The sequence below is a fragment of the Podarcis bocagei genome (assembly GCF_964188305.1).
Source record: "Podarcis bocagei genome assembly, chromosome: 10".
Taxonomy (NCBI): domain Eukaryota; kingdom Metazoa; phylum Chordata; class Lepidosauria; order Squamata; family Lacertidae; genus Podarcis; species Podarcis bocagei.
Window position 1 is genome coordinate 40204077 of NC_138135.1, and position 14089 is coordinate 40218165.

Below are 14089 nucleotides of genomic sequence, written 5' to 3' on the forward strand. Positions count from 1 at the left end.
GGCCTGGCCTCAAGAGACCCCATAGCACCTGCCAACTGAAGGAGCCAATGCTGCCCATGCACTTGAAGGGGGCTCTGAGGCCTGAGAACCTATACACCCCAGTATACCTCTCATGTGATGCCCAGCTTCAGAAATTTTGAGGTTCCCAGTTCATTTCCCAGTGACCCTAACACAGTTGTACAAGAACAGGCAACTTGTGGGACTTAGGACCTTTTCACACTTACCATTTATAAAGGTATGGTTGCTGTTTGATCTGACATTTTTAAGAGTAAATTTTCAGCAGACCACCTGTTCCTTTGGCTACATATTCCTATTACTGGAGAGCTAGTGCATTTTTTGCCTTCCATTTATGGCAGGTTGAGCCCAAATTGAGAAAAGTTCTATGACTAGAGTCTCATCCATTACAAAAACACAAATATACTAGTTATGGGCAGTGTCTGGCACTCCCCACTAATGCCACTATAAAAGGTAAGTGTGGAAAGGCCTTTAACCTGCTGTTCTAGTGCAAAATCTTAGATATCTGTATACCAGATTGAAATTTGTAGTTTTATCCAATGATGCTTTATCAATGCCATACCTTGTGAAACTGCTCTAGGATGCGGATCTATTGTTCACTGAATTAAATTAGGCAGATGGGGGTGGGGTAAATCCTGCTGACTTCTGTATACTTTGGATTAATGAGCTGTTTGGGCAGGTGCCTGAAAGAGAAGAAAAACAGCTGTTATAACCTTATTTTAAAGATACACAATACTTGGTCGTCAAAAACTTTAAATGAATTAAAGCTATGAACTTTCATACAGCATATTTGAGAAAGGCATTCTTAGGCATTCAGTCTTCATGTCTGGAATTCCTTTCTCAGCAAAAAATGAGTAGAGCTTTCAGTATAAGTTATATCATTTTGCCATGAAAGTGCCTTTAAAGAGTTTCATGTGTGCTTCATCTGTTATACCTAACAATGAAATAATAATAAAAATTGCAAGGTAACTAAAGTGACTTCAGTTTCAGTAGGACGAACGTTATGGTCCTATATACCAGGGGGTAATTCCCATTGAATTCAATGTATCTTACTTTTGGGTAGAGCTGTATAGGACTGTACATAGGATAGCAAAACCCCAAGATCACAAAAGAGCTAAAACTAACCACAACTATAGGCCCCTTCATGTATTATATGTGTGGGCATTCCATGAGATTAAGGAGGTGGGGACACCACCCCCAATGTGATGCATCTCCCTGACTCCAACTCTATGTATTGAGCGTGGACATCTGAGGAGGGCACATGTGCATATGTAGAGGCCATGTACATATGTTTCCACATGATGTGGAACCCTGGTTGTGGCAGGGATCCAGACCATGTGGAAACCAATGTGTGTAGAACTCTATGTAAGCATGCTTCCCTCTTTAGATATCCATGCTCAATGTGTCAGAAGTGGGGCTGATGTCATGCGTGATTCCAGGAGTGGAGCTTGAGAGATGCACATTTTCAGGAGAACAGGGTAAGTGAAAACCCCTTCAGGTGTATAACATCACTTCACTTTCCATGCTCAATGAGGGCCTACACTCCCTCCATTAGTGCATTCCTTGGCTACCTACATTGGAATGAAAGTGCTACTTATGGTAATTTTTTAACACAAATGGAGATAAGGTTGGCAGGTCATCTGTTATCCTGTGCCAAATTATCAATTCATTTGTGCATCTATAGCAAGGACCTTTTCAAGGCCAAAAGTGCTGTATACGTCTGTGCACACCTCTGCAGCTAAATCTGGCCGATAGCATTAGGCTTCTAATTTAAGACAGCTGTCTTCCACTATGGTCTTCAAGAGCATTAAAGCCAGCTTCAGTACAAGAATGTCAGCTTAAGTGGTTAGTGAATTACAGGCTTTTTTCTACCCTTTTATCAATCATCCTCTCCATTTGTCTTCCCAAAACAGCTTCTTCTACTTTTTGGATGCTAAACTTGCTCTTGTTTGTTAGAATGGAAAAACATAGTTTGCTTGAACTTTTAAAGCAGTTACCCAAATAGTCATCGTTAATATGTCATATTCTAATATTTTATAACAGTTTTTATTTTTACTTTTCAAAGCATTGCCTTTTGGCTCCCAGCTTCCATCAGTCCATTCCAGGTAAAAACACACAATACTTGCTCCTCTGTTTTTTGCTCTTTTCTTGGAACCATATGCAATTTCAATCAGAAACAACAAAGAACATTTCTGGAATTAAATTTGGACATATAGAACTTAAGATGATGCATGCAGATGCTATTGCCTTAACCCTGACCCACCCAATTAACTCTTTCAAACAACCAATGGACACTATTTTTATTCAGCAAAGCATCTGGTTACAAAATAAACTTAGATAAGTAAGAATGATTAGCAGTAACATCAATTTGAAACAGAATGCAATTTACAATGGAAAGACAAGCCAGCTGGATACTTATCCTGACCTCAAATCAGTCACAGAGTATAATCTTAATATATTAATAACCATAATTGAAAAAGATTATAAACAAAAGATTAATAATCTACCATGGCTCAGGAGAACAGCCAGAGTTAAAATTAACATTCTATCACAAATAATATTTTGTTTATTAACATCTCATTGAGACTGAATTACACAACATTATACAATTGGGAAGCGACCATAACAAAATTTATATTACTGAATAATGGTTCTGTGCAGAATGATCCCCCCTTTACCTTCTTGACGTTAATAAAGGATGGATAAATGTACAAAATACTAAACACTATTATAATGATGTAACAAGACTAATTTCTATTAAAAACTGGTACCAACCAGGCAAAGTATTTATAGCAGAACAGGAACATGCTAAGGGAAATTTCAAAGATGTGCAATGGTTTAAACCATGGAGTTTACTGCATGATCCCACTAACTTGTAATCTACAAAATCTATTACAGGCCTCCCCCGTTTTACGTGGGGTTTAAGTTCTGAGGCACTCCTCACGTTGATGAAATCACGTATAATTGAAACCCATTGAAAAAGTCTGAAAACACTCCATTCATCTCCTGCAATGGTTTAAACCATGGAGTTTACTGCATGATCCCACTAACTTGTAATCTACAAAATCTATTACAGGCCTCCCCCGTTTTACATGGGGTTTACGTTCTGAGGCACTCCTCACGTTGATGAAATCACGTATAATTGAAACCCATTGAAAAAGCCTGAAAACACTCCATTCATCTCCTGCTCTGCCCCACTCCGCCCCACTTTATGTGCCACAACTGTCCAGAAACCTGTGAGAAATGCTCATTGACTTTGTTTACTGATTGTGCTCCCTTTATAGCAGATCACCTGAATACTACAAAAAAAGTTCCAACTTTCGTAATGATTCTGTAACCCTACCCTTTGCATATCATTCACATGCTGATCCTAATTACTTCTATCAGTAAGGAGCAGACGGGCACCTTGAGAAAGGAGGTTGCTGCCACTTGGAGAGCCTGCGTAAGCTGCACATCCACACAAAACATATCAAACCTGCACCACTGTTACCCAACTAGCAAAGCACAGATGACCAGCCATATCATTTGCCATGTTTTGCAGTATTGGAAGGCCTTGGTGGGTTGCTTTACGTGGCTGGTTGGTTGCATGTGGTTTGGTGCGCTACGGATTGTGTGGATCTTCAGCACAAATTAAAATTAAAAATATATGGACAAAGGATAATCACATAACTGATTCAGACACGCACAAAAATTGTAGCCCTAAAATAAATTTGTGTCTACTCTTTTGTGGTTGGGTTCAACAAGTCTATACATTTGGTAATTTCTGTGGCTTTGTGGTTTGAAAGGTACATACTTGTGGATGTAGGTATGGCAGACATGAAAGTAATGTGGTGCAAAACAGACAACAGCCCTGTTCAAACACTGAAAATAATGTGTGTAAGAATTGAAAAATAATTTGCTTAACAGACATCGTTGCTATGAAGGTCTTTGCTAGAACTGTGTTGCAGGATTACATCAACTGTAATGTTGTTTTTATTTACAGGAAGACAGTACTAGGAAATCTTGCAAAACTCAAGTCTGGATTTTTATTTATATTTATTCCATCCTTGTGGATTTCAAAAAGCCCTTCAGTAGAATCAGCTGGAAGGGTTTCTGGAAATGACTGATCATAGCTGGGTCTATCCCAATACTTTTCTTACTTTGATGGTCAAGCTCAAGGCAGATGGTGAAATGTCCAGCTCTCTGCTGTCAATAACATCTACATGCCATCTCCCCCACCCACCCCCAATGCTATTCAGGATCTTGCTTCTCTGTTTGTTTACGCCTCCAGAGATTTTGATCAAGACATTTATGTTTACCTCAAAACAGATAGCAAATTGTTCAGTCTTCATTATCAACAGTCCGTAGAAAGAGCTTTGAAGAAATGTTTGTTTGCCAATCATTTCACTCTTGATGTCTGTACAGAAAATTGCTTCCAGATCATTTATTTTCAGATGCTTGTAAGACAGCTGACCTTATTGCAAATCTGAAGTAAGTAGATATGAGAGGCAAAGTTTCCATTGAAACCGGGATGGGGAACTTGTGGCCCTCCAGACATCGCTGGACTACAATCGCCACAACCCCTGACTATTAACCATGCTGGCTAGGGTTGGTGAGGGTTGCTGTACAACAATGTCTGGAGGGTCACATATTCCCCACCATCTTGCCTTAAAATATCATGCTCCACAGATGGAACCTGTGGAACCAGTTCACATAATGTACTCCTAGACAGTGATGAGCAAAGCTCACTAGAAACAAAGATCCCTATTGCAAATCTCAGGCTGGCAAAGGGTAAGGGATTAACACATTGCAGAACGAGACGAAACTGTCAGGTTCAGTAAGTCATATATACATCTGCCAAACCCAGGAGCTCCTGAATCAAATCTGGAGGCTAAAAGACCACCTTATGTTAAAACAAAAAGTTAAGGAAAGATTTGTGATGGATATACCTAGCTGACAGACAAGGAACGAAAGAAGTTCAGATCATCTACTCATAGGCCATTGTAGCTCACGTGAGAGTCCCAAACTACCAATGGATTCATTTGGAAATTAGATAATGGTGAGCAGTAACAAGAAGCATTCCAATTGTTAAAGAGTGTAGGATAAAGGAGGGACTACAACAACTATAATTCCTGGCCATTGATCTTGCTGCCTGGGGCTCATGGGATTTGGAGTCCAAAACAACCAGAGGACGACGTGTACCCCATCCCTGGGATGTTTCTGTACCCACCTATCTTGTGCTTTTAAAAGGCTTTTGTATAGGAAAGTAGCCACCACGAGGAGAATGTTTTAAATTGCTCCCTGTTGCATCACCTTCCATATGACAGAACATTTGCTTGCAGTCACTTACATGAAAGATGGAGGGATCTTCTACTACAAAGCTCCCATTCTACCCAAAAAGATTTATACAGTGTGGATAATATAACTTAATCTGCACGAGAAGCTGATGCTTGGAACATTTTGAAGGATTTCATACCAATTTCCCCCTTAGAGCCTTGTCTCATATTCTGTTAAACAACTGCAGCAGCAATTTGGATTTAGTTGCAAGCTCCCAACAAGGTATAAGGTGAATCTAGAATGGGAAACTGTCCCTGCCTCAGAAACAAACACCTGCTATTGAGCCGTTTCATAAAGTAGCTATGGAACTGAAGTGTGTGTGTGTGTATGTGTGTGTGATGAGATGAGATGAGCAGATGGAGAAGAGATGAGATTTAAGAATCACTGAGCCACATCACTAGGTGTTTCACAGAGTTTCGCATTTGCACTAGGGCTACACAATGGATCCCAGCCTTCTCTAAGCAACAGGCTTGACCTCTACTCCAGTCTTCCTCTATTATCCCATTCAGCCACCAATATAAACTAACAATAGAGTTTCATTTAAGATTAATAGAGCCAAAATTGAACAGAAGAGAGTTTTCTGAGCATTTTTGCTTTCACTCTCATCCAAACTGAGATTCCACTTCTCCCCAGAAAATATCTGGCAAAATGCTCCCCACCCTAATATTGCCACCCAGAAATAACATGAAGACTGAAGAGGTGATTTTTTTGCTCATTCCTAATCTAAAGATGGACAAAGAGGGAACTCAGAAGTTATCCACTACAGATTCTGGAATTATCTCAGTGCCACCACCAAGAAGGCCTTGAGTCTCATGCTGATCCCATGTATGGACAGGACAAATAACAAGACCTCTGAGACTAATCTTAAAATCAGGTTCCTATGGAAGCAGGGAGTTTATGAGGTTTAGAAGATGTCTGGTGGACAGAACTCCAATTGGGAAACCCCCATCAATGGCTTATCTCTTTCCACACATCAAAATCTGGTATTTATTGTCCGTCAGGTAACATTAAAAAAAAACTCTTTGCTCACAACCAGGTGGGAAGAACAGGAGTTAGCAAAATCCACCTTTTTTATAGTAGAGGCAGAATTCTTATAGGAGAGAATTCTTACATCAAACAAGCCCACACAAGTCTTAAACTAAACTAATATGTCCCCAAGCTATACGAATCAAAGTTGTGCAAAGCTTTGTCATAAAGCAATAACACAATTCTATTTTTCCTTGATGAAATAAAATACATTCTTTGAACAAAGTTAGACCTGAAATACAAACCAATTCAGTTTAACAATCCTCAGTGCTTTAATTATAAACACAAGTACATTTTGTGGTCTCATTTTTGAGTAAGAGCTTTTCAGATGTAATTTCACAGGAGAAGCTATAAAAAAGTTTCCAGACAGACTAAACCTTCCCTTTGAGGTCCAAATAATATTTCAGCCAATGTAGAACCTTTCTGCTGTCTCCAGTATTTTTAATGGAAACATTTTGTGCATGTTTTATTGTGTTAACATCAGTAACTTTACTTTCTCAATTTGAAACATTCTTAAGATGCTTCCTAAGGACTTTGAAAGGACTGCAGGAGAAAAATACTACTTGCTTTAGTTAAGACCTATGAAACAAAATGGAGTGATAACAATTAGTAAAAAGCAACAATGCCTCTCTGTCCTCCCAGCTTCTATTTCATATGGCACATGCACCATTATGAGGCATTTCTTCACTTGCTATAGAAATCACAGTGGGCCATGGAGGGAGGAGTAGTTTAAGATAAACAACACAATTTTTAAAAAAGATTATCCTCAGCGCTTTTTTTCTTTAAAAATGTTTAGGGGTACTCTCATTTTCCTACTCATATTGAAATATTGCCCCTCAATGAGGCCAAACTTAGATTCACAAAATGTATAGAGGTATGCGTACTCCTGCATTCACCCAGAAAAAAAGCATTGATTATCCCCCATTTCCCCCAAGGAATTCAGAACAGGAGCGAGTGGCGCTGTGGTCTAAACCACTGAGCCTCTGGGGCTTGCTGACTGGAGGGTTGGCGGTTAGAATCCACACAACGGAGTGAGCTCCCATTGCTCTGTCCCAGCTTCTGACAACCTAGCAGTTCGAAAGCACACTAGTACAAGTAGATAAACAGGTACTGTTGCAGCTGGAAGGTAAATGTTGTTTCTGTCCACTCTTGCTCTTGTCACGGTGTCCCGTTGCATCAGAAGCGGTTTAGTCATGCTGGCCACATGGCCCAGAAAGCTGTTTGAAGAGAAACGCTGGCCTGAAGCAAGATGAGCGCCGAACCCCACAGTCAAGTTTGACTGTTTTTAACCATCCAGGGGTCCTTTACCCTTTACCATTATATGATCACCCTTTTAAATCATCACACACACTCTATTAGGTGGGTTAGGAGGAGAGATGACTGGTCTCTATAGCCTCCCTGCAAGCTTTGAACTGAGCAGTGCTCTGATATTGGGTCTCCCTGGTCTATCTATGTCCAATACTTTAGCCACTTTATCACAATGCAAGCACAAACTGATATTGCAAATATATATATAAATATATTTGGAGAATGAACTCGGGCCATGTCCATTTGTCCATCAAACAAGGGCTCCCACTTACCTTCATCCCTCCACTCTATGCATTTATTCTTACTCCTACAACCCTACTCAGACATCTTTCTCTCCCCCCACAATCCTGCTTGTAACCCCCTGAAATCAGGCATGATTCTCCAAATAAACACAGTAAAAAAATAAAAAAAAATACAAAGGCAACCCAAGAAGCACAAATGCTTAAAGAAAACCCTACAATATAAGGGTTCAAAAACACACACTTTTCAAAAAATATGTTTCCCATAGCTTCAAATCTTAGTTGTTTTATTCACTGACAGTTCAAAAAATACATGGAAGAGAAGGTAGATCAAACAACAGTAACTAAAGTAAAAAATTATCAGAATCCCCCCCCCCCCGAGAATTTCCTTTGGGAGGCTTTCTCCAAAAGAGTTGGAAAATTCCAGGAACTCTGACAAATATTCCCAGCTTCACCACACACATATAGCATGGTCAGTTTAAATGAAACTGTGGATTCTAATGTATTGTTGTGAGTTGGGGGTGGTTGAGGAGGCCATATGTGTTTCTTCTAACTCCTGGATCCAACAAGGATTCAATAGCTTCTTGGTAATGGCCCACTAAATATGGGTCATTAAGGTAACAAAGGAAGTGTCCCTGTGCCAGACAGAAAATGGTTGGGCCCCCTTCCTTTAGCTGCCTGTTTGTTAGAAGGACAAAAGCCAGAGTTGAGGTGTTTGAGATGTAGAAGCAAGAAGTAGGCTGGGCAGCTGAGAATTAGAGCCATGCCTGATTTCTGCTAGGATCCAAGGCTGTGGCTATGAAAGAAGCAAGATTTTATTAGGGTGTTAATGCTATGAGCCCCTCCATCATAGGCAACTATCGAATACTTATTTATTAACCATCACTGACAGTGGTGCTCTACTTACTAGCGGGAAGGCTAGGGAGTCAATGTCCCAGTTCAGGCACACTGAAAGTGCTCCAAGGGCTGAGCAAAGTAGGAGGTAGGAAGGATATGTGTTCAAACTCCATTCTTTCCTGGGGAAAGGCCCCATTAAATAGAGAATAACTTGCACATGTAACATAGAAAGTTCAGTTATTTGTGCAAGAATTTTGCTGGAAGATGTTAAAGAGAACCTAAAGGAAAAGTGACAATTGAGGAGGTTCAGAACTGACCCACTGCCTGACCTCCTGTCAATCAAAAGTCTTGCTTCAAACATTTCCGAGCACCAGACATAGCAAGTGACCTGGATTTGAATACCTGAAATTGCTAAGAAGCCATCGCAATGTCAGTGAACCTAAGAGTGGCTCATCTGAATAGGATTAGTTTCTGCTAGATGGTTGAAATGTATAAGGGCAAAAGCAATCATGTACACTACAATGTCTCATCTGAAAGAATTGCCAACTATTGTTCTCAATAGTTGTGGGTAGCACAAAGGGACTATCAGCTCCCTGGAATGCCTAAATTGACTCAGCTTTGTTAAAAAGATGGATAAGTAACCCTCATAGCACTTCTAAAATATTACTTTAAGTAGCATGCCTTATTTAAAACAACGCCCTTGATTTGAACCCTATACTGCAATCAAGTCGTGCTAAATGTGACTTGTTCTTAAATCCTACTTTTGGTAGGAAGGAATGAGAACAAACTTAATGACTTTTAGGTCTCTGGTGTTCAATCAGGAATACAAAGCAAGTAAGATTTAAAAGTCTCTTACGAGTCTAATAACTTATCTCTCTCCTAAAAAGCCTTTAACTGACACTGCACTTGCACCTGGTTGCAGCCTGAGGGGAGGGAGAAAATTACAAGTTTAAACATGGCAACTCAAACCCACATATTTTAAGCAAAAAAGGTGAGAACAGAAGGAAGCTCCATGTGTTCATTTGGCATTTGTATCCCAGTCTGATGCAAGTTTGTTTAGAAGTAACTCACACTGAGTTTAATGGGCCTGACTCCAAGGTATACATGGGATTATAGGCTGCTCTAACCACCAGTTACTGTAGGTGACGTCACTAGAGCATATATGTATAACTCCTGTATAGTTTGAGAAGCCACATTGCAACATCTGTACAAAATGTTTCATGTAACAGTTGCGATCCTGGATCACAAAACAAGTAAAAATGTATTATTAAAAATCTCCAATTTGTATTTTTTATTTCTGTTCTGCACTTTTAAAATTGTCAGTATGATACATTTCTGTGTCATACAGAAAAGGTTACAATCTTATATACATTTACCTGAAAGCAAGCCTCATTTTACACATTGGGGCTTGCATCTGAATAGACATATACTGGATTGCACCGTGCATTAGTATCTTAATAAAGATACAGACTGCAAGTTCCAGTCCTACTTGTTTTTTAAAAGTACAAAATCATGGGATTATGTATGCACAGCAAAGGCATGTCTGCTTGCTTACTTTATTCCTATTGTAAACCAAAAGGTACCTGCAGAAATATTTGACTTAAGACTAACTCATTTATTTTCTCCTGTAAATCTGTGTGGTTTTGTTTTTTTTACTAACTTTGAGAGATTACTTTCCTTCCACTTCCTTGGGTTTCATACACTACTGTAAACCAGAAGCCTCTCTCGCTCTCTCTAGACATTTTTCTTCCACGAAAGAAAATGATCGCTCAAAGTTAGAAAGCCATCTAACTAAATATGTGATTTTTAAAGAAAATGACGGAAATAAGAAAAAAATGGCATCAAGCAAAGCTTTCTGTGCTGATCTGTAAAAGCACTTAGGATCCTGAACACATGAAAAAGAAATAAGGGGAAAAAGGGGGCTGATAAAGTTTCTGGCTACAATACAGGAGACATATCATTACCATATGATCTACTGTGGGTGTCAGCTTGGATTCTGTTCATTGAGGGAAACCTTACTTTTTTAACTGTGCTATGGAATAGAAGACGCAGGAGGGCTTTCCACCAAGTGACAGACAACTGAGCAGTAATCTACCCCTCCTCCTTTCCACACCTGCACCTTCTTCTGCCTGGCTTGAATATTTCAGTTTAATTGCATCTCAGCTCTGAGGGCGCCTTTTGCAAATCCCTGGATTAAAAGGTATGGCTTTCAATAATTATCCTGAACTCTGCTCCAGTACAGTAAAACTTCTGTAAAAGCTAGGAGAAACAGGGAGCCTGAAAGAAGTGGCTTTAAAAGAGATGTTTAGTACTGTTATATCTGCATTATTTGGGAGCATTCTAGAGAACTGTGGACATTTCCTAGCATTCTTTTACATTTGGGGCCATTTCTTTGTATTTTTGTAAGGATTTGTATGTTCCGAGTTTTCCAGCTGTGCATTTTCTTGCTCTAATGCAAAGTTTGAAGTATATGATGTTGTAGGAGGAAAACAGAAACTTCATGTTTTGTAGTTTGAAAACCAGAAGGTATTTGTTTTAAGTTAAAGGGGTGGTGGAGGAATGTTTTGCCCAGAGTAGCAGACATCTTTCTAAACACTGCAGAGTGGTATATTGCATATGTAAACAGCGATTGCATATTTAAGACAAGAAGTTTCTTGACTGGAAAAACTAAAGATAAACAAGCAGGCATTCCATACAGTTTTAAAATGGAAATAAACATGCTTTCAAAATCTTGAATGTGCCCTGTAGCATGTTCTTTACCTCATCTGTTCTAAGAAAAGTATTTGCTATGAAAAGAAATGCAGTATATTAGTTGCTGTTGTAGTAGATTAAACTGAGATAGAGCTGTAGTTCTCTTTTTAGAAAAGTCCTTATTCTCTCAATTTTCTAAATAGTATAGACATCTTTTTATTCCACAAACTAGTTACACCAAACATTCAGTCCTAGGACTCTGGATCAACTGATTTATGGATCAGGCTGTGTAAGATTTAAACTCCTAGAAAGAAATACCACAGCATAATTCAGTATAGAATTAAATCACCCCACCCGTCCCCACCTTCAATATAATATATATGTATCATCTCACAATCCTTCTCCCCATATGGTTTGTTTATTTTGCTGTTTGTCTGTATATCTTTTTTCTGGCTATTCTGGGGTTTTTATTTACATGCCTTTTACAATTGTCTGTTAGTTGATCTGATAAAAGAATCACTATAACCTCAAGCCTTAATTGCTGTTCTCAGAAATAACTGATTGAACTAATACATGGCACAATTCTATGCATGCTTACTCAAAAGTAAGTCTCACAAGGTTCAATGGGGCTTTCTCTCTGCAGCTACAGAATAGTTGTGGAAGGAATACTCCAGCAATTACTGAAGGATAAGGCCCATCGTTAGTTGGCAGACACAGAGTTTTTTCATTTATTTTAGGCTGCTATGTTCATCAGATTTATTTAAGTTCCTTTGAAGTTCCTTTGAACTTCAGTTCCTTTGAGATCTTTCAGAATATCATTGTTAATCAGGGGTTTTTAAAAATGCCTTTTACATTATGTGGGTCATCATTTGTGACATAAGTGACATAAGCAAAGGATGTGCCTCTTTTGTAAATCATCTTTCAACAATGACTTACATGGAATTACCATGACATTCTTCATGTGCCAGTTATGCCCCTAAAGTGAGAATCCTAATGGCCGATAGGATCAATTGATTATTTACCAAAAAATATTACAGGTTTCATAAACGAAACGAAACCCTTACATTCTAGACTCTAATTTAAGGCACAGAAATATTTTCAAAAAATCGTAACATTTTAGCAACAGGGGAATAAGAGCTCATATAAACCATCCTTTGGCCTGATTAACTGGGAGAAGAAATAAAATACCATTTATGTTATTTTATGTTTCACCTTTGGATTTGCTAGAACATTTGTCCCTTATGATACTCCTCAGGATTAGATAATTAATCTATTAATCTGGAAACATGCCAAGGTCTTTTAACTTCAAGTAGAGTTAATAGACTTCGAGACCTGTGTGCCAGTGTGGTGCAGTATCATTCTAAAGTGTTGGGTTGAATCAGGGAGGCATGGGTCCACATTTTTGCTCACTGGGTGACTCTGAGCCAGTTAATATCTCTCAGCCTAACCTCCCCCACAAGGCTATCATGAGAATAAAATATACTGGGGGTGGGGAGGGTATATATGATATGGAAACCAGAACTCCTTTGAGGAAGGGTAAGGTCAAAATAAAACCAAGTCCATTGCTTCATTGTGTTGTGCTTTAATTCACACGCACCTACATAGAAAAATAAAAATACCACCCAAATGACTTCAGTAGTAAAGTTCAGTACTAAAAATTCTGCTCCCATTCTCACTACAAAGAAATCTACAAACCTGCAACCATCTTACAGAACTTCTGCTACAGTAGCTTTGTCATCCTCATCCTCATAATGGCAAACTGAAAAGATTTTGTCCTGGTTCATGCTGGGAGAAAGAGCCTACAGTTAGCTATGATCTGTGGGGATGCACAGTGGAGTATCATTGCTGTTTGTTCTCTATTAAGTTGTAAGAGCCTTCCAATAGAGGCCTTATAACTTGGGGCATGGTGCCGTACTGGTAGGATTACCACCTTTGTTCTGGCAAAATACAGGACAGGATGGGGACAAGATTGATAGGTGAAGTCCCCCCACACCTGGTGCTGAAATGACTTCAGCACAATCCATTACATTGCAGCCTAACAGGACAACCCTTCTGGGATTTGTCACATGCACATGGATGTGTAAATACGTCTGTGCTTTGCTACCCAGAGCTTAAATTCATGACCTTTAACACACATACACCACTGTATGTAGGCTGGGGCAAAAAAATAAGCAAATGGGGTGGGCATATTCTGATGAGGAGTATGTTAAATTTCTGAAAGAGAGAGAAAAATTTAGGGGGTGGGGAGCAAGCCTTCTGGGGAGCTACTTCTTCTCCTCCACCCTCCTCTCTCAAATATCATGCAGATAATTATGTTCAGAACTGGGGCTTCTAGTCTACACTGACCAAACCCACTCAGACCCTCTTGCTCCCTGAGAAACAAGGCCTGGCACTCCCAAGCTGCAGCCCTGTGGAAGACCGCCTCAACCCACCCTGGAGCTGAAGGGAATTGGAAGCAGCAACATGAAAGCCTTGCCCCATTGTTTGCTCATCCTTGGGGGCGGGATGAGAGAGGGAGCAATGAGAAAAAAAGAAAGGAAAGAAGCAAGAGGCGGTTTCTCCATCCAAGCCAGCAATGCCTTCCCTGTAGGAAAGGAGGCAGTCATTTGGAGAGGGTTCCCAACTTGGCCAAGAAAGAGCAAGAACAAGAGAGCAGG

The 14089-nt window shown here is 39.6% G+C and overlaps 1 long non-coding RNA gene across 6 annotated transcripts in view; it reads right to left on the reverse strand.

Moving 5' to 3' along the window:
• The window catches only part of LOC308596139, a 231686-nt gene that overhangs the window by 142820 nt on the left and 74777 nt on the right, over positions 1-14089 (reverse strand). For all 6 annotated transcript variants that reach the window (XR_014012350.1, XR_014012351.1, XR_014012352.1 and 3 more), the window contains exon 3: positions 578-698. This is a non-coding gene — a long non-coding RNA (uncharacterized lncRNA). The remainder of the gene's footprint in view (positions 1-577; positions 699-14089) is intronic.